We start from the raw sequence: 23987 nt of genomic DNA, 5'->3' as shown, positions 1-23987 counted from the left end.
AGCCAGTGCAAAAGTGGGGTTGTAAAAGGGCCTCCATGAGTTTGAGATGAGAAGATAAAGTATGTGGTCAAATCCAAGGTCATGAAGGAAGTCTCTTTTCCACAGAACCTCAGTGAAATTACTCCAGACTCCAGCCATTGATCTCAAATCACATATCAGCACCCTTCCTTACCAACACAGGTGGACTGCCTCACTACTGCTAAACTTAGATAATGTTCTCTTTGCCTTACCTCTATGTTATTAGGTAGATGATCCAGACAGGCTTATCACTTGCTTCTCTGAAAATTGTGATTGACCCCAGCTAAGCATTTTATAAATTCTTTTCAAGCCTTTGTGGGAGGCAGAACTTCTTATTCTCACACCTCCATGAAACATGGGGGTTTCTTCCCTTTTGGAGACAAGATGTATTTCTGTATCCATGTATTCTACTGTTTTTCTCTCCCTCTTACCTTGATGAGTGCATTCTCAGTATTTGTACTTTCTGTGAACCCCGTGATTCCTGGCAGCAGCAGTAAATTTCCACATATTGCGTCAACAGCTATGTCAGATCAAGGTAGAGTTTAAGTCATTGTTTTGCTAGCTGAACAGCTTTAGATGGCAAACAGAAATAATTGTCTTTTATCCGTTGGTAAAAGAACTGTAGAAAGCCAGATCAAGTATAAGTTTAAAAGAAAAAACAGATTAAGTAACTCAGCAAATAAGGAAGAAGAGATTTGCACACTATTTGCAGTACGCTTATAGCTGAATTAATTTGACAAGACATGCATTTTAACCATACAGAACCCAAAAACATATCTAAGTCTTTTCACTATGCAAATGCAATGAATTGCTGCCTCTTAGTTACATTTTAAGCTAAAGGAAAAATCCTTATCCTGGCTGAAGACTCTAATTGATTGTTCTGACACACAAACTGGCAAAAATATAACCTTATGGGCTTCATAGATTTCCATAAGTAATGTGTTCTGGCACTGTACTGCTGTTGTTGCTGAATGCGTATAACACTTCTGAGGGGCTGGAGGCAATTCTTATTCATCCTTTAGTAAATGTGATCATGACCTGATGCTGCATTGATGGCCCTCCTCGATCTGCTTATAGCTATTGTTCATTTACAAGAACAATGAACAATTAATAGATGGAAGAAAGGCTTTGTTTGCCTTATGTTGTCAGCTGGACAAAGGAAGATGTTAATGCTGTTTTACAGTCAGCGTGATATATTATCTAAGCGGCATTTGGTTTCCTTCTTTAATTTGCTATGTGCTTCACAATTTCCCTCCTTCTGTCCCCACTATTAGGTTTAGAGCTGACTACTCTTTACCATTTTCCCTCATGATTTTTGATTTCTTTTTCCATAGTTCGAATCAACAAGGAATTTTTTTCTCTGAACACTTGCAAAACAAGTTTCTCTGCTTCTGTGTCTGTGGAAATTGGACTGATGGGGTGGGACAAGCTGAAAACTTTCTGTTTAGTGTCATTAATGATTCTCCAGAAGCTTAACGTGCAGGGGCGTTATGACTATTAAGATATTTAACCTTTCCTTTGAAAGCAAAGTAGATTCCAGCGACTGGATCACTCACTAAATTTTAGATTTACATCATGAGTTAGTCTGGCTCTAGCCAATATGACTCAAACATGACCCAAAAGACCATTTTTGCACAATATTGCATCTTTCCCCATATTTTCCCTGCCTGTTGCAAGCTTATTAGAAGTAAGCTTTTCCAGCACTAACTGGAAAAGTTATTTTGGTTTCTGAAAAATGAAAAAAAAGAAAAGGTAAAATCAGGAAATCTAACAATGTAGAGAGGTTCACTCTCCTACCGGGAAAATAACTAAGATCTTTTATTTTGGTCCAAATCAACACACATTCGGGGTACCCCAAAATATTTGGTTATGTATCCATTCTGGAGAAGATTTATACTCTGCCTTCCTTAAGTTCTGCTTCCCAGAAGTTGTGGTTCATTGTCTCCAAAGGGCTGAGAGTAGTGGACCAAATCTGCTATCTTGCAATGTGGACTTGTTACGCACCCATGTACCTAAAACAGCAACCTGAACAAGCTGATACACAAAGGGTTCATCCTACTGGTCCTTTGCATGTTTTTTTAATATATCAATATTTCCACTCCTGCACTTGCCTTTGAAGACAAGACCCTAATTCCTGCATGACTGTGAATGTTTTGATATGGCAGATAATCAACTGGGAACAAAATAATATCATGTAGCTTACTGAGCAGTCATTTGATAGCATCTATTTTTATCTATATGAAAACCAGATGTCGCAACAACACCTCTTATAAATGATGCACACTTTCCTCTCTGGTTTACCACCTTGGAAAATGTGGTAGAGCAGTCACGTCATTGCTTAAGTCATTCAGCAGCCTTGTCACATAGTGTTTGCAACACAGCAGCAGCAGCACAGGCTTTTCACAGGTGTTAAATGCATCTGACAATGCAATAGACCTCTTGGGTATATTTACTTCCCAGCTAAAGAGCCTGCTCAGTTTCAGGATGAGGGAGTTGACAACACTCACAACCCTGTGAGTCTCATGCTTTTGGGTGGTGCCCACAAGAAAGCCCAGTTGACTCCAGGAGCTTGCCAGAGAAGCCCTGCTATTTCTACTTTTTGGCCACGAAGGACAGCCACACTGTTTCTGTTGGAAACAGCTGTTGTGGCTGCCAGAGTAACTGCAGTTTTTGCAGTCTGTGATCAGAGGATCCCTTAGGCAGAGCAAAGCTGCCACCCCATTTCAGCAGTGTATTCAATGCATTTCTGCTCTGCCTAGAAAACTGCTGCCATATTTCCAGAAATCCACTTAAGACCTCTGATTTTCTACTTTGCAGGAATGCTTGCATGTAGTGGAAAGCCACAGTGGATAGACAACCATATAAACCAAGATTTACACCCCTGTCAACAGACCCCCTCCACTGGGTACACAGGATTTCAGGGCAATCACACAATAACTCCATGTTTACACAGTAATATCTGGCACTACACTGGCCTTTTCCCAATGCTTCTTATAAAGAGAGTTCAGAGAGAAAACCTGTTCAAAGATTCATTGCCAAAGTTCGGTAATTCCAGGTAAATCCCTTTGTGGAAGTTGACTTCACTTCTAGTTCAGATCTCCCATCTAACATGTGAATGTCAACCTCTGGTTGAACCCCATATGTGCAGAGCACGAGTTCCTGCGTATAAGGCTTCTGATGCAGTATCTGCACTGCTTTAGCAGAACTCCCCCCAAATGATTGTCTTACCTTTTTAGCACAAAGAGCTGCTGGTATGCATGCTCTGAGGAGCGTCTGTTTACCAGCTGTGTTCAAAGGGTTTGATAACACATTATAAAACTCCAGCAGACTGAACAGCAGCTGTTCTCTATCAATTTCATATATTTGATCCAGAGAAGGGAGAGGATTTTACTAAGTAGAAAAATAGAGTAGACAATACTCTATTTTAGTAGGTATTACCAGGCAAAATAGCAATGATATATTTTTAAATAATTTTTAAAAAACCCACCATATCGTCCCTTAGGGACTCAATGGGGCAGTTGTTTAATGTGGATTTATCAATTATAATTTCTGCAAAGAGTAAAATTAAAGGAAGTGTCTTTTTTGAAGCTGGGTATAACAGAGGAATGCAAATCCAAGGCCCAGATAACTGAGCACTATGCATTCCATGTTGGTGCCCCACAAAATCCACTCTGTCTATGTAATTAATTGGAATTTTGTTTCATAAATTTTAATGTGAGAAACATGGCGTTCTAGACAAACAAGAATGCAGGCATATCCTCTGCATAACATTGGCATTTTAAACAGCCTCAGCCTCTCTATTCTGAAAAAAAACAAGGAAGGAAGTGATTACTGCAGGATTTGTACAACTGTGGAGCCCAGCTGATAATGCTGATAATAATAAAACTCCCTCTGTGTAGCTGTGTTCTCACCAGGAGAACTCAAAGAGGTTCTTTGTTTGCTTGTTTGTTTTACAAAAGAGGTTTGTACCATTAGTCCCTTTTTCCAGATGGTGAAGTTGAGGCATGAAGGAGTGAAATCTTGCAGAAATGGCTAGGAAAACAATCCAAGTGTTCCAGCCCCTAAGGTCTTATCTCTCTTCAGTACACCATCTTGTTCTTTCATACAGTAAAAGGGGATGTCCCGATGGAAAATCCACAACCTGGCACTTCCTCCTTGTATGGATTAAATACAGCTAAAGAAAAGGTCATTTTTTTAGCATAAACCATGAGGCAGCCTAGGGACATGAAAGGGAAAAAAATTAATCTTAATCTAATACAAAGTAGTCAAAGATTTTAGCCAGGTAGAATATTTTGGCTTCAGAGATTTTCACTGATAAGAAATGCTTCAATTCAACCTATTAATTAAAAAACCCCAAATGCAAAGTAAAAAAAGAAACAAAACCCAAAAATCCCAAGGAGCAGTATGCCTTAATACAATGTTTTGTGATGCATTGTTCCTGATGATGAAAATCACATACTCCTGTCTGAGGCTACATTCTGCCATTAATGACAGGTATGGAAAAATATTAAATAGGAAAATTATAGTAAAAGAATCTTCTGAATTCACATATGAACCGAAATATAAACTTTCATGCCTATTCAATTTTTGTAAAAATTAAATGTTTTATGGAAATACTGTGGAAAACCAAAAGTTTCACTGTATCAGCAATTGTCTTACAAAGAATTGTGAAAGCATACATATCTGAAAAAAAGTTTATCATGATACAGTGACTTGAATATTTTAGAAAGATTTTGCACAATTAAGGAAAAAATATACCATTGAAAAATACTTTCCCTTTCGAACTCATTGTGAGGATATCAACAGAAGTAATTAAAGAAGGACTCCATAGGTTTTTCAGACAAAGCAATATGTTTCTTAGAATGTTGCCAGGATGTTATGAGGAAAGGGAAAATATTAAAAACCTGTGGGATCACTTGCATAAATTAATCTACAACGCACATATTCTTTGTCCTAGGGACAAAAACACAGAGATGAGGTAATTTGTGTGCTTTAATGCTAAGCAATATATGAAAGCAACTGGCCTGACTGGTGCTTGTCCTGTTATATTTGAGACCACCATACTTTTGTAAGTTATGGATATGGGCAGAGAATATTTCCAGCATTAAATATTAATGACCACAGAAAGCAGCCACATTTTCTCATAAAGCAATCTGGTCCAGAATGTATGAGCTGAATGGGTCTGACTTTCACTGCATGACTCACGACTAACAAAAGACTTAAGGCATCTGTCAAATGTAAAATGCTGGGAAAAATGATGTGTCACTGAAAGCTGTCATTCTTGGTCCAATTTTTGCTTGACCAGTAGTGATCACTTTTTAAACAGTCAGGAGCTGCACTTTTATCAGTGCTCACACTGATGGCACAGGTATAAATAAGCTCTCCTCCATCTCAACAGTGGCTGGACCTGACTGATATCTGAAAGAAATACAGGCTGACATCCCCCTCCTCTTTTGATGTCAAAGAATATAAAGAAGATATTATTGACTGGAATCATTGTAATCTTTGAACAAAACAAAATGCAACTAAAATCTCATAGATACTTGAGAGAATATTTTTGCCCTCATTGTTTACTTCTGAAAAGTATTTGTGTCTAGACTGCTCAGTGGATAAGGCATCAAGTTCCATTCATATCTTTCAACACGTTGCAAGGCAGATCATAACATAGCTTATTAATGAGTTATTAATGTTTATTTATTAGCAAGTGTTAGCTTGTTCATTCCATTACTTTAACTACTCTTATAGCTTTGCTGCTCAAGACAAGCCACAATCAGACTTTAAATATACTATAAACAAACTAGGTCTTCTTGTATAACTTCAAGAAAATATTTTTCCATGTCTAGAATTTGTTTCTAAGCAATGAGAATGTGGTTGTTACAGCCTGCATGAACTGGGTCCTTCAAACCCATGATCTTTGGTAAAAAACTCATACCTTGCTAGGTTTCAAAGTGGACAGAGAGCTGCAATTACATCCACAGAGTTTCTTGTTTCCTTGTTTCTAACAGATCTACATTTGCCATTGGCTCAGCAATGCTTACAACTGGATTTTGTGCTTTTATTTTGTTGGAAATAAGAACTAGCCATTGCCTTCCAGTCCTCAATATTTTTTTGTTAAAAAACATCTTCAAGTTTCTTTTTTAACCCAAAAAATTCCAGGCACACAAAAGGCAATATAAAGTTTTCCACTGAGTTCCTCAAAATTGAAAGACATAGCTGCACATTTGTGTGAAAGGAGGTTAGGAGTTTAAAGACCAATTTCTTGCATTGTGTTAATTTGAAGATTTGAATCAGCCTTGTACCCAGTCTATGTTTCTTTGTGGTGTAATCTACATGCTCCAAGTAAAACTTGAATGCTAAAGGCACTCCTTTTTGGACAGAGAAAAATAGTGAAAAAAACCCAGAGTAAAGCTACATAGAAATTAGGAACAAAAGTCTCAGAACTTTTTCATTGGATGTCTTGCTATTGCTTGAAAAAGTAGCAAAAAGCTCATGGATCCCTAGTATCTCTCTTACCTTGAACAGATTTTACTCCTCAAACAAAGTTTACAGCACACCTATCATGATGGATTGGTGCCACCTGTCAGATGGATATGATGCATATAAAGAAGACCATTGATTCAGGCAGGGTCTTGTCTCCCCATGTTGTAAAACTGATAAGAGTACTGGCTCTGTGAGAAACATTAGATATTAGAGCAGCCAGGCTTGTGCTGCTCCTGTTGAGTCACAGTTATTCTGATTCATTTATATGATGCTGAAAAAGCAATTCCAAATGAATGAAATGCAAAGCATATTTAAAAGCAAAATCAACACTCTGTTCCCTGCACATGGATATCCTCCTGTCACTCAGACACACTATTTCAACCTGTACTATTTCATCAAGCCAGGGAGACCAAAACACCATGTGATGAAATCCAATACTCTATTCTAACCTGGGCACTCAGTGCTGGTTAAACTGTTATGCAACCCTGACATTTCCAAACAGAAAGTGCTGGATCCGCTTCCTTGTTTGCAGGGTGTACAGCCCTGCCCAGCGCACAGGGAGCAGAGGGAAAGCAGCACTCAGTGTTAGTCCAGCAGGAGTGGGTTCTGCTTAGCCCATCTGGTGGGTTTTGGTTATAGCCGCTACTCCAGAATTACTCATCCCACCTCCCTCCATCAGCAGCTGTGGGTCAGTGCTATTGTTGTTCTTCCATGGACAATGCACAGAGGTAGCCTCAGTTTTCTCAGCCCTCTACAGCATCCTCTGATAAGGAAACCAAACCATAACTCCATTGGCACCATGTCCACGCCCTTTTCTCCCTCCCTCATCACCGTCCCTTTTCCTCCCTTCTCACTTCTCGTGTACTACCAAGAAAACCCTCAGATATGGTGCTGACTCCTCATCATTCTTTTCTTTGCTCTTTATTTTCATGTTTGGTTTGGTTTGGTTTGGTTTGGTTTGGTTTGGTTTGGTTTGGTTAGCTTGTAAGACTTAAGAAACAAGAAGCTTCTGGAAATCAGCTTGTGCAGTCTACCATAACTTGGGATTACTTTTAATTACTCCTTAAATTAAGGTAGCATTCTTTCTTTTTGTCTTATCCCAGTCATCACCAACACCTCAACATATGGACATAGACAGTACATGAAGATTGTAAGGGATTCTATTTCTGCTTTTTTTTTAAATCATTCTGCTAAGATACATTACTGCAGATACTGAGGCAACTGGAGCATTAAAGATGCAGAAATAAGGCCTAAGGCATAACTATTTTTCTGAGGAAAGCTGGAATACAAACATTTAAATATTTGCTCCTAAATTTATTGAGCCTTACCCAATTAAAGTCATTGAGAATTTTGAAGAAAATAGCACAGAAAGGAATGATGCAGTCAGAGTTGTAAATAATTGGAATGAACAAGGATAAACAGCTGCTAATTTCATCAGATACTCTAGGGCCATATCAGTTATGTTCTGACCAGACTTTAAAAGCCAGCTGATGAACTTAATTATCAAGAAAAAGACTCAACAGGCCAGCTAAATAGGACAAAAGTTACTGTCAGCTTTTGTTACGCAGCAAAGCCAGAGTTGGAGGATTGATACTGCTATACAAAAGGAGAAGAAGCTGATATGGCCTCTCATGGCAATGATTCTGAAAACAAAGCAAACAAATAAAGTCTGCCTTTTATACCTGAATTCATGGTGAACAGTAAGGTGTAACAAAACCAGATGATACATTAGCAAAGACAAGATTTATGGCTTATTAAAGAAAGTTATTGTTAACAGACTCATGTTTGAAAATTATTCTGGTCTTGGTGACAGCTGATAGTAGAGCACAAGAGAAGATTTTTAATACATTAGGTTTAATCTGACTCAGTTAATTAATGAAAAAAAAAAGGTTGTTAATGTGGGATATAATTTTTAGGCACTTTCAAGACACCATGCCTTCATTTTAGTACCTGAGAGTTATGAGTCAGATACTGATATTTTGCCCTAGGGTCTTATGGTTGAAGGATTACAATTTTGGTGCAGCGCTTGATGCATGTAATTAAATGAGTCTGCTTTTTGTAGGCAATACTGAGACAAGTATACTGCATTTTTCTGTGCAGAACTTGGAGGCTATGGTGTAAGGGACCACCTATTGTGGGATAGGGCAAAGCACCCTAAACAATTAATGCACTAGGGTTTGAGATATCAGAACATCCTGTGCATGGTAACTCTTTGTATCACCTACCACCCTTTTTAATATTGTATTAGGGGCATAGCCCAAAGAGTGGTATCTATCTATTGCTACAGAAAAAAAAAAGTAGAAGCCTTCAGACCTTAGTTAAGGTAGGGATGAGGAAAAAGGGAGAAAGGTTAAGACAAGTTTCTAAATCCATGTTTTTAAGTTAGTAGATGCTGGACCTTTGCAGCCTAAATTTCTAAGAAATACCTGCTGACCAAGTACTAGGAATGCTGATTTTCAATAACCTAGCTGGGTAAATTCCAGAACATGTCCAGTCATCAGTCAAATAAAAACCTACAAGAGGAAGGTGTTATTTATAAAGAATTTAAATTAGGGGGAAAGAGTTTGTGTCAATTAATAGGAGACTACAGGGAGAATGATAGTTAAAGTTGTTATTCCTTTAATTCACTCACATGATTAGCTTAGTTATATTATTAGATTGTTATGTATTTTCTAACCACAACATTTATGTATTGAAGACATAAAATAAAATAGTGATTAGCTTCTTGAACTATATCAAAAAGTGTTCAAGTGCAGCAATGATAATTGAGTGTTTTTTTCCAGTGAGAACTCCCAGAAGACAGATTTTGAAATGATGAGGACTTTTCTTATGGCTTTTGTAAGGATATGACAATTAGCAGAATGGTAATAAATTAAAAGATGAAGACTTCAGTACAGAGCAAGGGGGATTGCTTGCTAAACAGAATATAAATTCTGCTTGTTTTCTAAAAACACAGAAAGATACATGCAGAAAATCACAATGCAAGTGGACTTTTCGACACAGGAAGCAGCTAATCTTAAAACAACGCCAGGTCCATAGGGCAGTCAGCTCATTCTCAGCCACCTGGGAAGCACTGGGTCCAAAAGGAATGGGCCACTGCTGACTGGGTGAAAAGTCCTGGGAGATCCTGTCTCTGAAGTGGAGCAGGACAGAGGTATCTTCCATGCCTTGGGCATGCAGAGGCTGCCTGACTGCTGGTAAACTCTCATTGACATCAGCTGGTGAAGAGTGAGAGAGGACTCAGTCTAGTTTGTTTAGGCTAGACTTTGATATACCTATAAACAGGGCACAATAAAAGCTAAATTTGATAAATGTGAGGTCTCCAGTATGTCAACAAGGATGTGTAATAGGGTTCAATTAGTGCAATTAGGAGCTGCATTAACACAGGCTAAGAAAAAGGATATTATCTAAAGCTAGAATTCAATTTTAAATCCAAATCAAACTAGAAAAATTACTGTCTTGCGGTTTAATTTATCAGCTTCATTTCCTTTACTGAAAATATATTTTCTTGGCAACATTGCGTCTGATAAATGTGTCCTTCGTGCAATTTGCTAACATAGTCATATTTGTTATAGATCTAATCTTCTAATACTTCTAATCAGCTTAAAAATTTCAGTAAAATGTAGGTGTAGGCGAGGCTCATATTAGCCTTATCAGTCATCAGATTTTTTTTGATAATTTGGGCTCTAGGATAGCCTTGATCCATTATAAAATGTTATAACTCATAAAGCCCATGCTTACGACATCCAGAAGTTTCTCAAAATTCTTTTCTTTATGCTTCCACTTAAACCATGCTAAAGACACCAAGATATTTGTTATAATTTCAAGTCTGATATAGTTCTGTATAATTCTTTGAAGGACCTCCTGGTTTGCAACACTCCTAGTGAAACATGCTGGCCTGAAGACTTCACAGAGGTAGTGTTACCTGTTCAGAATGTGCCAAAATAGAAATTCTACTGGTAGAATGGAGTAATTTCAGACTAAAATCTAGGTCTGTCAGCAATAAAAACTACAAGGGAAAACATACTAGTTAAAAGATCCTTTGTCATTTTGTCAAGCCAAAAGTGCTTTAATTCTCCTAATATAAACAACTTTTAAAGTATAACTTTCCAGACATATCAAAACAATGATTATTTTATTAGAGACCAGATTTGATAAACTTTCAGATTCCATGTCTCATAAAATCTCTATCTATGACTATATAATCCTATTTTCTTCATGTACATAAATAAATGTACTCTAACAGATTCTTCCCCTGTCCACATTACACTAAAAGAAGTTGGAGACTATGTTCTGAGGATATTGTGGTAGACTGTAGTGCACAGTGCAATAACCAAAAACTGGATGCGGATCATTGGGTGTGCTGCACAGTCTATAAGTAGTATGATGCACTAAGTAAATGTTCTCGTGAGCACACCATAGGATGATAGTTACAGACAATGGATATGCTCCTAAAATACAAATTTAGCTATCAAACTGCAAAACAAATTTGATGAAGGTCACAGGTCTAGTGAGAGCTGAATGTGCTTTATTGTGAAGACTTTAAAACAACCAAGAGGCTGAGGTAGCTCAAGCTTGAAGTCAGTGAAAAAACAATCACTAAAAGCTTAACACCTTATAACCTCTTTTTTATTCTTGGGCTCTAAAACATTGATTTAATTTTCTTCTCTTTACTGCCTTCAGATTTTGAATCTAAAAAGATTTTTCAAACAACCTGAATAAAATCAATGCCTTTACTGGCAACTTTTTCTAAATTGACTGCAAATCCAGAAGATCCTGGAATGGGCTGAATATTACTGGTATTACTGGTATTACTGAATTCAAGAACTGCAGAAAAATGCAGTTAAGCATGTATTTAGACTGCAAAATGTCATGCATTACTCTGTAAGTTCACTTGACAGGTTTGAAAAGGCAATGAACAGACAAGAAAAGGCTTTGGATATACCTATGGATTGGAATAGAGAGGGAGGAAACAGGTAAGGGTAAAAGAGTATTATTTATTTTCCAAGAACATGAAAAAGGGCAGAATTCCTAAAAAAAATTATTTTAAAAAAGGAGCATAAGGAGTAGGTAACAACCTAGGAAAAAAAAAAAAACCAAACCAAAAACATTTGTGTGTGATATGTAAAAGAAGAAAGCAAGAAAGAAAAAAATAAGAATCACAGAATTGTAGAATCACAGATGACACCAAAAAGAAAATTTAGTCCAGTCCCTGTTCATGCAGGCTAGAGCCAGTTGCTCATGACCATGGCCAGTCAGGTTTTGAATATTTCTGTGATTGGAGACTCTACAACCTCTCTGTGCAATGTCGGGGCAGTTTCTCTCCTCAACCACCTTCACTGTAAAAACACATTTTCCTGCATTTAGATAAAATTTCTTGTGCTTCCCATTTGTGATGATTGCCTCTTGTCCTACCACTGGACACCACTGAGAAGAGTCTGATCTCTCTTTTTTCTCCATCAGGTGTTTAGACATCTCCTCTTCCCTGGTGTGAACAGTTCCAGCTCTCTCAGTGTCCCCTTGTATGAGGGATGTCTCATCATTCATCATCTTCACAGCGCTTTACTGGACTTGCTGCAATAGCTCTGTGTCTCTCTTGCACTGGGAAGCCCAGCATTGTTGCTCCCACCTGTTTTTTATTTTATTTTTCAGATGGTTGAGATGGGAGTCCTGAGCAGGAGGACAGGAGATGAACTTTAAAAATAAACAAGTTCTTTTGGACTATTCTTCTTTACAGGACGATATCACATGAGACTCCTCCAAGCAGATCCTTGAACATGCGAAAGACTTCTATTCTGACATCCAGGATAATGATCCTGGTTTTTGTCCTGCTTCCCCCTAGCCAAAGGTTAAAAAGTGAAGAAGGAAATAGAAAAGAAGCAGTGAGAAGATGAAATTAAGATTTCTATCCTTCTACTTTACTTCTTTTTATACTTCTCCCTTCTTACTTTTCCTTGCCTCTAGTTGTGTCAAACACTTTAGAATCATTTAATTTGGAAAACACCTGTAAGATCACCAAGTCAAACCATTAACCCAACACTGACCGTTCCAACACCAAACCATGTCCGTAAGCGCCGCATCCAGGGATGGTGACTCCACCGCTTCCCTGGGCAGCCTGTTGCAGTGCCTGGCAACCCTTTTAATGAATAAATTTTTCCTAATATCCAATCTAAACCTCCACTAGCACAATTGGAGTAAATTTCCTCTTTTCCTATTGCTTGTTACTTGGGAAAAAAAAAATTACTCCTGCTTGTTACAGTGTCCTTTCAGGTAGTTGTAGAGAGAGATAAGCCTCCTTTTCTCCAGGCTAAACACCCCCACCTCCCTCAGCTTCTCCTCATGAGACTCCAGCCCCTTTCCCAGCTCTGCTGCCCTTCTTTGGACATGCTCCATCACCTCAATGTCCTTGTTGTAGTGGGGGGCCCAACATTTAATCATAGGATTCAAGGTATGGCCTCACCAATGCTGAGTACCGGGGTCATAACTGCTCTAATCCTGCTGGATACACTATTTCTTATAAAAGCAATTGATGTTTTTAATATTAATATTACTTTTAATGAAGCAAACTGAATACTTATAATGTATGATGCAATTGCATAATTTTAATGAAGCGAAAATACATGAGAGAAACAACCTGCCAGATACTTAAATCTGTTTTAAAAAATGAAATTCTATCTATATGATTTACAGTTTTAGGGATGATCTGAAGACCAATTCATCTGGGTACAGAGGTTTTATTTGCTTGATGACAAGTGAAACATTTTCAGATTAGTTTCCAGGAGATACATTGTAATAAAATGTGAACAGCATTGTCAGCTACACTCCTCTTAATCCATGGCTCAAATAAAATGCATTCCACATGAATGCTAGCAAGGCACTGGGAAACTTGCCAAACCAAAACCATAAGGTATTGTACATCTAATTCTTTATAGTGGAAAGTCAGGGAAAACTCTTATGTTATTTGAACTGTATTATTTGAAAATTATGGTAATCTTTTGAAAGTTGAGATTGAAATATGGCTTCCATTCATATGACATCATGAAAAACAGATGAACAATTTTCCTAGTGTTTAAGGCACAGTCTGATGGCAAGTAAGAAATTTTGTTGGAGACTATAGGAGAGATTATTTTGGGGAAGTTCTCCCCCTTCCACTTCTCCCTCCCTGTGTTTCTTTTTACATCCCAATTCACTGCAGACATTTTCTATTTAATTGTTTGTATTCCTGAGAACATGGTTTCCCTTCATGGACATTTCTTTCTTCATCCCATTCTGTCATAGTCACAGTCTTAAACATCAAGAACTACTACAGAGTAGACACAGACTAAGAAGAAGAAGATACAGAATCTGCAGTAGAACACAGTGAACATAGCAGATGTCACAAGAAGACTGATTTGGAAAGCATTAGCCACCTCACCTTTAACTAGACTTAACCAAATTAGTCGAGATAAAAAAGCATGGAACTTTTAAAAATTGTATTTTTAAAATTAGTCAGATATAATTTCTAAAGTAAATTGTGTCTAGCAGACGCAGCAGCTACTTGGTAGGACTACCACCTTACTTTCCCAACCATTTGTTTTAACCAAAAGGCTGCTTGACATCCCAAAATCACTTGGTTCAGTCAGACCTGGAACTTCCAGGGTTTAAATGCTGCTCCAGAAAAAAATTGTACTTTCCAGTGAAATCCAGTTTACCAGAAACTATGCTGGTGCTCTGCTCCTTCCTAACACTGGCTGTTTTATCTGAAGAAGGAATAATTTTGAATTCTTCCTTTGCATTTGAACAGCGCTGTACCTCGCAGGAAACCATCCAGCAAATATCTTCAATATAAGCAATGGGGATAGGATGTCTACTCTCACTGCAGCTTCCAGACACCTTATGTTTTATATTTCCTTCTCTTATCAGATTTCTCTTCCTTGACCTGCTAACTTTCAAAGAATTAGCTGATTAAACTACAGAAGACATTAATTAATCATGTATTATGCTCATGTCTTCTTGCAGAATCTCCTCCAATACATCAACACTTGTGTTGGACTTAGGCCACCAGGACAGACCCAGTTCCTACTGCCAGCAGCACTAATATGCCCTACGGAGTAGGAGATACCAGTTTGCTTTCCTGGGGATTTCTGTCAGCTATAAGTAAGCCCAGGAGTTCATGAGGAGTTTTGCTCTCTACAATATAAACAGCCATGGCCCTTTTTTTACGTCTGCAATAACTGACCTCTTCACACACTCTATGTCTGTGGGTAAAACATGAGACTGGGGGCCATGCTGATCCCTCATCTACTTCTCCTTCATACCAGCTTGTTAAAATAAGGCCAGATCAGTCATTTCTCTGTGTCTGAGTTCTCAAAGTGGACTAGTCAGCCACAGTCATGGCTTTAGTCATGGTCGTAGTCAGGAAACAGTCAGAGTTCGTTAGAAGTAATGGGAAAACTTTAAAATAGATTCCATTTTCGTGTTTTTATTACTGTTGACAGTACTGGTGTTAAGAAACATTCCTTGCATAGCCTGTGATGCTACCCAGATAAGACAAGATAAAGAGATTCAAAGTTTTCATATGGCCCATAAATACATGCTTATTTTCATGATATTCAACTCATCCATGAGAAAAAATTCCTCTTGGCACTGTAAGTCCCCTATACGAAAATGATCCTCTTTTTTTTTCTCAAATCCGCGTGGACTTTGAACAATTCTTGCACTTATTTTTGTTTGCTTTTTACCAGCAGTAATATATATTTTTTATAGGTGATTTATTTTATTCTTTTAGTAGTCAGAGCAATAGAAGACTGTGTGAGCAATTCTTGCAGACTCAGAATAATCAGAAACTGAGATTAAGCAACAACATGTGAAGTAGAAACTTAATTGTGTAATTGATCATTCTGCTCAGCAATCTCTAGCAAATTGACAAAACCAATCTTTAAAAATTTGGCTACAAGTAGTAAGTGTGCAAAGCAATTTATTAAGCTGGAGAGGAAGTGAACTATGCACCTGTATCTTGAAATCCAGAACACTTTTTAAGGGAAGATATACCAGAAGGATAAAAGCAATAAACATAGGTAATTACCTGTCCACAGGTAACACTGCTACCACTTTTGTAAAACACAGATAGATCCAAAAGAGCAGTCTATGAAAATAACCATAAGAATATGAAAAGTCCTTGGATTTATTTCAAAACAAGTTGGAAGCCAGATGTTGCAGAAATGAAACCACAGTTTGCAATCACTAAGCTGCAATTTCTAGAGGATTTCTTTATTCAGGGACCATGTTGAGCTAATGCAACTATTTATTCTGATATTGCTTTATTTTATGGTACAGATAACAGGATGCACACAAGTGCCACAATGAAAATTTTATAAATTCAAAATTCCTCCTTTGTTTACTTGTCTGTAATGAGTAGCTATTATACCATGCTTCTCTTAACAAATATGTATAAGCCTTGAATTTTTTTACTGTATTAGTATTACTTGAGTCAATAAACAGCTTTTTTAAAAGCTGCATTGTACTCTTGATCACATTGTTCTCATCATGTGATCAAGATATCTTTTAAACCATATTAAAAAGCCAAATAAGAAGGGAAAAAATATAATACTCAAGCTTGATGGAATGTCATTATGCAATTTAATTAGCTTCAAAAAGTCTCCATTTTCTCATGCTCTTCAAGTCTTGCTCAATGCTTACAGGAATGCTCATTTTTCAGATTAGTTTCTCCAAGTGAGAGATTTTAACATGCTCCATTTCAGAGCTGGCAGCTCTGACGATAAAATTTTTAGCTACACTCTTCACCTTTCTCTTGGAATAAAAAACATGAGGGATGTGACATGCAAAATGAGTTCAGCCCTGTAGAAAGTGCTGTAGAGACTCAACAGTACTAAGATCAATAGGAATGAATACATGAAACATGATGAAAATCCTTGCTTTTGACAATATTCAGGTCATGTAGTTCACAGAGCAAGAAGATGGATGGGAAACGGAGAGAGATCAGTCAAAGATAGATTTAAAAAAGAATATTACACCTGTGAAATATTCTGCAACAAACAGAAAGCTTTGTTACAGGGTTGTAAAGCTACACCTAACAGAAGTTCTACCAGCTCTACTGAGATATGAAGAGGAAAGATGTTTTGACAGCAGTGTTCTCTGGCTGCTGAATGATTTACTATCCAGGAAACATTAGTCAAGTAATAGTTGAGCTGAAGTATTTTATATCATCTCAGAGGCAGAACAGCTCTGTTTGACACAAGCTCTTACGCAGTGTCATTTGCAAGCATTTTGTAGAACACCACAGGTTTACAGGCAGGAAGATTTCCTTGCCAAGAAGGATTTGTTCAACACACACCTAACCCTTGTACGTCAGTGGCTGCCTTGCACTGATCTCCTGAATGTCTTTCACAATCTATTTGAAATGCTACTGCTGTTGCTCTATTTTGAAATGCAACCTGATAAAGCCAAAGTTTCACATAAATCATGTACCTCAGTTTGGTTTATCATAAGGTTAAGAGGGAGGAAGGTGTTCCACTGTCCTTAAAGAGATGCTGATATTTGAAAAGCTGAAGCTTTGAAGCTGTTCCTTGGTTCTAAGAACCTTTTACCACAGGCATCTTGCAGAATGTTGCTACTTAGCTCAGCATCCTTCTTGGAAAATGATTCTTGAACATCAAACTGGATACTAAAAGCCAAATAGTTTCTCCGGCCCGCCAGAGCTGGCCATGAATAGCTGGCTCCACACACCAGAATGACTGGGAGCCTGGAGCAGGCAGCATGGGCGGGGACACACTCACCTCTAGGGCCAGGTACTGAAGTGCTCAAAGAGCTTCCCCTGACTGTGGATGGGGGCAGGAAGGAGAGAGGAGTGGGCTCAACTGGACTCTCAGGAGCCAACAAGACCTACTCAGAGGCAGAAATTGGCCTGCCTCCACCAGTGTCCTGACACTGGACTCTTCTGGTGGCAGGTGCATCTTGTCTTTGAAAATGATCAAGATAAATTGCATCATTTAAAAAAATATGAGAGAAAGAGAAAAAAATTTATACCTCTTCATTGGCAAATACAATCACCTAAATCAAACATTAGAAACCCAAAAATGTCTGGATGAAAAATTAGCCTATCGTGCAGCTCTGTTGTTTAATTAAACCAAAATAAGGAAGCTAACTAAAAAATTAGGCTGTAGGATTGGAAGCAAAAGTGAAGGATGAGACAGGAAGCAAACTCCAGGATGTAAAATACTATAGTCTTGATCAAAAGTGCCCATGAATTGCATGTATTTTCTGGGAATGCTGTGACCTTACCAGCTACTTTGTATCTCTACTTATATCTTTTTTATTGTCCCTGCAGAATGTTATCACATAGGTTGCCTTTCCCCAATAGAAGCCTCTGATGCAGTGCATACCAGCAATAGGCACACTTTTCATTGAGGAATACAATGGACAAGAGAAATAAGATGGTAAAAAGAAGAAGCACCCTCTTTTTTTCTTCACAGGACATTGTTACTGATGAATGTTAACAGGGAAACATTTCAGGCAGAACTTTGGGCAAACTGATGGAAGGAAAATCCATTAGGACTGATAAAACTTCATACTCTTGGCTCAGAAATCTCGCAGACTGTAGATGAAAGAAATATGCTTTCCTGGTAATTTTCACAGGTTTCAGATATTGATCTTTGTGAGGGAAGGATGGTGAACTGACAGATTTTTCCAGACCAGATATTGGAATCTAGGTAGTCCTTTTTCATGATTTGATGTAGATATTCATATGTTGCCATGTATGGTCGTGGTTTAAGTGTTAAGTTTAAATACCTGCAAAATTGAAAGGCAGTCCCTCAAAAAGTCACTGACACAAACTCAGCATCTTGTTTTTGGAGGATATGCAGGCAGGCTATTAGAATAGAAAGGAGATCATATGGAGGTGAGAAACCTCAGCTGTGAAGCGGAGTTCTTCATGGGTCCTGCTTGTAGGGCTGCTCTAAAAGAGTCACGTATGGGTTTTGTACACATAAGTAAAATATATGGTGAATGTGGGCACATGTCAAAGAAACAACTTTTTTTATGAACAAATAAAGAAATACTGTGAATAAGCAATATGAACAAAGAGCAATACTGTACTCATCCTCAAACTGAAGATTTCCTTCATTTTATAGGAGGATTACTCTCAATTTTGTGTACATGCTTTGATTTTTTAAAACTTGACTTCAGCTTGATTCAAAGTGCAGCTACCCAGTGTCCACCATTATTTTTAAAAGTTCCTTACCACTATGCCCTACGTGTGTAATCTTTTCTAATTTTCAGAAATGTGTTAAAACCTGAAAGTGTAACTTCTTGTAACTCTTATCCCAGAGGACAGGAGTTAAGTTATTGAGGTACCTAAATTTAGGGGAATATTTCAGTCCTCTGTTTTAGAATGGCATTTGAGCTAGCTGAAATTTTGTTTTAAAGGCTAACCAAAAAATGAGTCTTCTGAGCTATGAGGACTTGGTTTGCAAACTTCCTTTGGATTTTACCAGTTTTTCTGCTTTTTCCCTATCATTTTATCATTTTATGACCTTTTATTTGCTATAAAATAAAATAGAATGAATAATGTCAGGTATTAGTTTCCTGTATTGCCCACTCCAAAAAAATAATTTTTCATTTCCTTCATTTTTTCCTTTTCTATTCTAACTTTTTTTATGGATTAACAAGGGAAAAAGGGGAAAGAAAAAGTGGAAAAAAAGTGGAGTGTTTCCATTTTATTCTGTTCAGCTGGTTAAATAATAGTTGTAGGCATGACTTCAATATTTCATTTTTGAAACAGAGACCAAAAGTCTAAATATTTAAACTTTTCACAGAAAAAGAGCTCTGATCCAAAATATTTCACTTCATTGTTTCATGATGATCAACCACTTTGAGCTTCTTCTTTGTGTGCACTGTTGTGTGAATGTGATTAGCGTTGAGCATGATTCAGTCCATTTTAATGCTCCTATCACACTGTGCCTCCAGGCAAAGGCAGCTCTGATGCATCCCACTGCTCTGTGGATGTGGAACAGGGCTGCAAGGAGGTACATTTCTCTCCTTGGGCACAGGCCCTGGCTGGGCTTTGCCTCCAAGCAGGGAGCTTGGCAATGCAGTTCCTGTGATATGCCATAGGGGTTAAGTCAGGACAGAAACAGTTGAGGGACACGGTGTGCTGCAAGTCAGTGGAGCTGGAAACTGGAGTAGAAAACACCTGGATTACTGCTTTTCTGAACTTGTGGGTAGATCCAGTGAAGAAATGGAAACTGAGATTCCCAAGCTGTTTTTGTGGGTGCATAAGGAGAGGAAAGGTAATGGAAACTGAGGAAGAAAAAAACTGGCATTCCTGAAAAAAAATAAAACCAAAAGTGAATGCAGCATTCTCTGTCATGAAATTGCTGACATATAAAACTATCTGATGTTTCTCGTAATCATCTTTGGCCACTCACTTTTCTACCTTCAGGTCAGGTCAGGTACCAAGGCTGATCATTCTTGGCTTCTCCTTGAGCTCATCTCCATGTGCTCATGAGAACAGCGAGTGCCCTCAAAGCCATGTAACTCTTCTGAGTGTCAGGTAGCAAGATAAGAATCAACTTCCTTTTGGGTTAGATCCATTTCTTTTGTCCTGATCGGAATATTTTCACCTATTTTGGGTTTGTAAGTGCTTTCAAATAGTAATATTGGAGGTTTTTTCATTAAAATTTCAGACAGAAATTTATTTATTAGTTAACTTCTTGGAATTAAACCATGGCTAGTTTGTTTTTGGTTTTTTAAGTTGTTCTTTCTTTAAGTTCACTGATATTTGTACTGAGTTTCATTGAAACAGTACTTTTAAATTTAATGCAGCAATACCCTATTTGTTTGTAAACATTTCTGAGTTTAAAGAGGTCTGTAAGTGACATAAAAACAGAGAGACAGGATGTTTGTAAATTTTTGGAGGAATATATCTAGTGAAACCTCAGACTGTAAAAATATGTGGGCCTTTTCTGAGATGGCTCTAGTACTGCTGAGTACTTTCTCTTATATTTAATTTCCTGTTGAAATTTCCATTTTTTCTTGAAAATTAGTATAAAGAATTCATCTGAATAATGACCTTTCCTTTGGTATGAAAATGTATGCTACATTTTTGATGAAAGCCTTAACTTGATTTAATTTATTTTCCTGTTAAATGGTTGAATTTGTTAAGTAGAGTAGCTGAAGAAGGAAGGTCTGGAGTACCAGTCAGTCCAGATGCAGTCCACAGGACTGATTAAACATGGGAAGGTCTGACATCAGACTGAGCCTTCACAAATGCTGTCTGTGCACTTTCCTGTGGTTTCACTTCTCTTTTGCACTAGTTTCTATTTTGTTCTAATTATTCTAATAATTCATAAAAATCAGAGCATAGACAATACTGCGAAAAGTATCTCCTCTTCATTTTCTGTTTTTACTTATGTATATTTGGACTTGGGACTGTTTGGGAAACTTCAGTGTATCAAGGATTAAGGAAGAAACCTGAAAATTTTGGATAAGTCTGTTTCCTTTATATACTACACAGTGAGAAATTAGATCACATCAACCTGGGTGAAGTTATTGTCTGAAACATATGGAGCAGCATATGACCCTTTGAAGAGTCCAACTCTGAGACAACAAACCTGATTATTTTGAGAAGGAAGCCAATGTTTTTGCATAAAATTCTATCTGGAGCAATACACCTCCATAGCAAGTTCATTTACAAGCACTTACTGCATGGCATGACCTGCTCTACAAACTATGACAGTCTCAAGGCCTCTCCACCAATCTGATTATTTTTGATAATGGAAAACAATCTTGTCCTCAGCTATGAAAAATATGATTCTGTTTGCAAATCTTATTTTGTAAGACTGCCATTCATTGCTTAAGTGTGTCAGCTATACTAGCCATGAAGTTTTGAGTTTAAACAGAAATGAATAGTATGTCAGAATATTTAAAATATCTAAATGTCAAAGTAACCAGATGATTCATAATTATCAGCTTCATCTGCAATTTGTTTTCTTTTACTTTTGCCTTCAATGAGTCATGAGTATGTCTGGATTGCTCTTCAACCCTGAAGGAGTGAAATGCACTCCTAATGGACAACACAAGGGTCACACATACCACGTACATCCCCAAAAATAGAGCTCTCAGCCCTGTTGCTATGAAACTTTAGTCCTTCCAACAGCTTGCTTGTTCCAATTAGCTTTTTGCTCACTGAATAGTTCCATTCACCTCATCAGGGAGGTACGAGTGGCACAGGGAGCTGCTCGTCATGACGGCTCCAGGATGTGGTCCTCTCACAGGGATGGCGCCGTGCTCACAGGGTGCTCTGTAGCCTCCTTAAGCTGATTTCCCTTACAGCTTCTTCTGGATCCTTGCAAAGGCTCCCTTGTATATTTATGGTTAAATGTGTCTTCATTCATTACTGCAAGGTCTTTCCTTCCAAAGGGAAGATTTTGAACTGGAAATTATAAGGTTCTCAAATTCCACAGCCATGGCATCATTTTGAGCTTTAACTGTGGCTTGCGTAACTTCTCATATTTGCTCTTTGCCAGCCTCAAGTGTAGGGAGTTCAACAAGATTCCTTCTCTGAGCTGTGTTACACTGTTTCCATTAAGAAAAACAAATTTCAGGGCCACAGAGCTGTTATGACTCAGTTCATATCCTTAGGATCTTTATTTCACATAGCAAACACTTCCCAGTCTGATGTCTGAAAATCCTCTCTAATTAGTGCTCCTTCACAAACTAAGAGGAAAACTATTGTTACGGTGTTGTCTCATTTCATACCCTTTTATTGATGCTACGTGGACGATCTGTAACCTTGTGTGCTTTTAAAAAGCAAGAAATATTCCTTTGTTACGACTCACAGGCATAACTTTCAGGGTAATGAGCACTTTGATGTCATGGAAGTCAATGCACCGAAGCTTGAAAGAACAAGCCATTCTCATTTGGGGAGAGTTGGGTGCATGGGCTGATTTAATGTTTCTGTTACAGATGCTGCTCAGCAGCCTCAAGCACGAGGTTTTATTGCACGAGTGGACGTGCAAGACAGTACGTGTAGTTCCCATCTTACACTCCCTGACCAAGGAGGTGGGTGGCAGATGAACGTGGGGACATTGTGAGGAGAGATATCCAGATGTATTCATTAACAGCTTTTGAAAAGAGCTAGCAAAGAGCATCCATCTGCACCTTTTCTTCAGTGCTTTAAGTAAATACTTTTCTCAGCACTGTATGAGAGAGAGAGAGAGCAGCATGCAGGGCCATTGAACCAGCTCACAGCGAGGACAGCTAGCACCACAGAAACAGCATCAGGAGGTACTTATTCAGAGCTGCTGCTAAAAATACAGTAAGAGAAGTTGGCACCCCTGACAAGGAAGAATGAATGCCTGTTTGTATCCTAAAGCAGCTGTCAGACAGGAAAATAGACAGTATGTTGTAAGCTTGTTTTGTTTCATTTTTACAGCTACATAATGACAATAAAGAAGAAATTATGTCATCTTTAAAAATATGCAAAAATAAAGAGAACAGAGCATCCAAATGTTTCTTCAAAGTAGTGAAACTTGGACATGTGGTTTTCAATTATTTATTCAAGTCTGTAGTGAGCGCTTAGAGTCTGTTAGTATTGTTTACTATCTAGTATGGAAGGATCCCACAGACTCAGTATTAAGAAACCCAGCTGTGTTTATTTCTAATTTTTCTGATAGCCAAAATCTGAAATACATGCCATGTACCACTTTACTCGGATTCTATTAATCTGATATAATGTTTGTGCCACTGTAAACAAGGCTGGAGAAAACCACCTCCAAAAATGACCACTGATGTCTATGCAGGTGAACAAGCTCATATTGAAACTTGCAGGTCTCCCATCTGAAACAACATGACAAATACCATGCCAGTGGCTCACACAGAAATAAAGAGGGGCCTCAAATTATGGTTTAGTGAATGGCATGCTAATGTGAATAATTTCTGTTTGTTGAAGTACTCAGGTCTCTGAACTGGCTGGAAATGGGACTGCAGCAAATTCTTTGCTAGGGATTTCTAAGTGAAAGCCGAGTTTCAGGAAGATCAGTGAGGATTTTACTGTTGCCCATGATTAGGTCAGTGCACTATCCCTGGCAAAACGGACACAGATCAAGAGATCCTTTCTGCATCCTAATCACCTCAACAAGAGCATACCCAGACATTCTCTGAACTTCTTGAAATCCCCCATACACAAGAATCTTACTGCCTGTAGAGTCACTTGGCACTCAGGCCACTGACTTCACCAGCCCCTCCACGTCCCTGGGAGGGAACCAGGGTCATGGATGCTGGCTGCTGTCATCCCTGGCAAAGGTGAGTGATGTAGCTGGAGGAAGAAGAGTGAAAGCCTTCAGGGTACGTCTCAGACTGTGTGCTTAAGGACTCATTTGCCTTACTCTTGGATTCCAGCCTAAGGACAGCCAGAGAGGCAGTTCTGGGGTGCCCCAGCCGGCAAGGAATTTAAGCAAGCAGCTGTTTTGGCTTTCAGCCTAGCATGAGGC

The sequence above is a fragment of the Camarhynchus parvulus genome, chromosome 3, assembly GCF_901933205.1.
Source record: "Camarhynchus parvulus chromosome 3, STF_HiC, whole genome shotgun sequence".
Taxonomy (NCBI): Eukaryota; Metazoa; Chordata; class Aves; order Passeriformes; family Thraupidae; genus Camarhynchus; species Camarhynchus parvulus.
Note: the sequence above shows the minus strand (reverse complement) of the source record.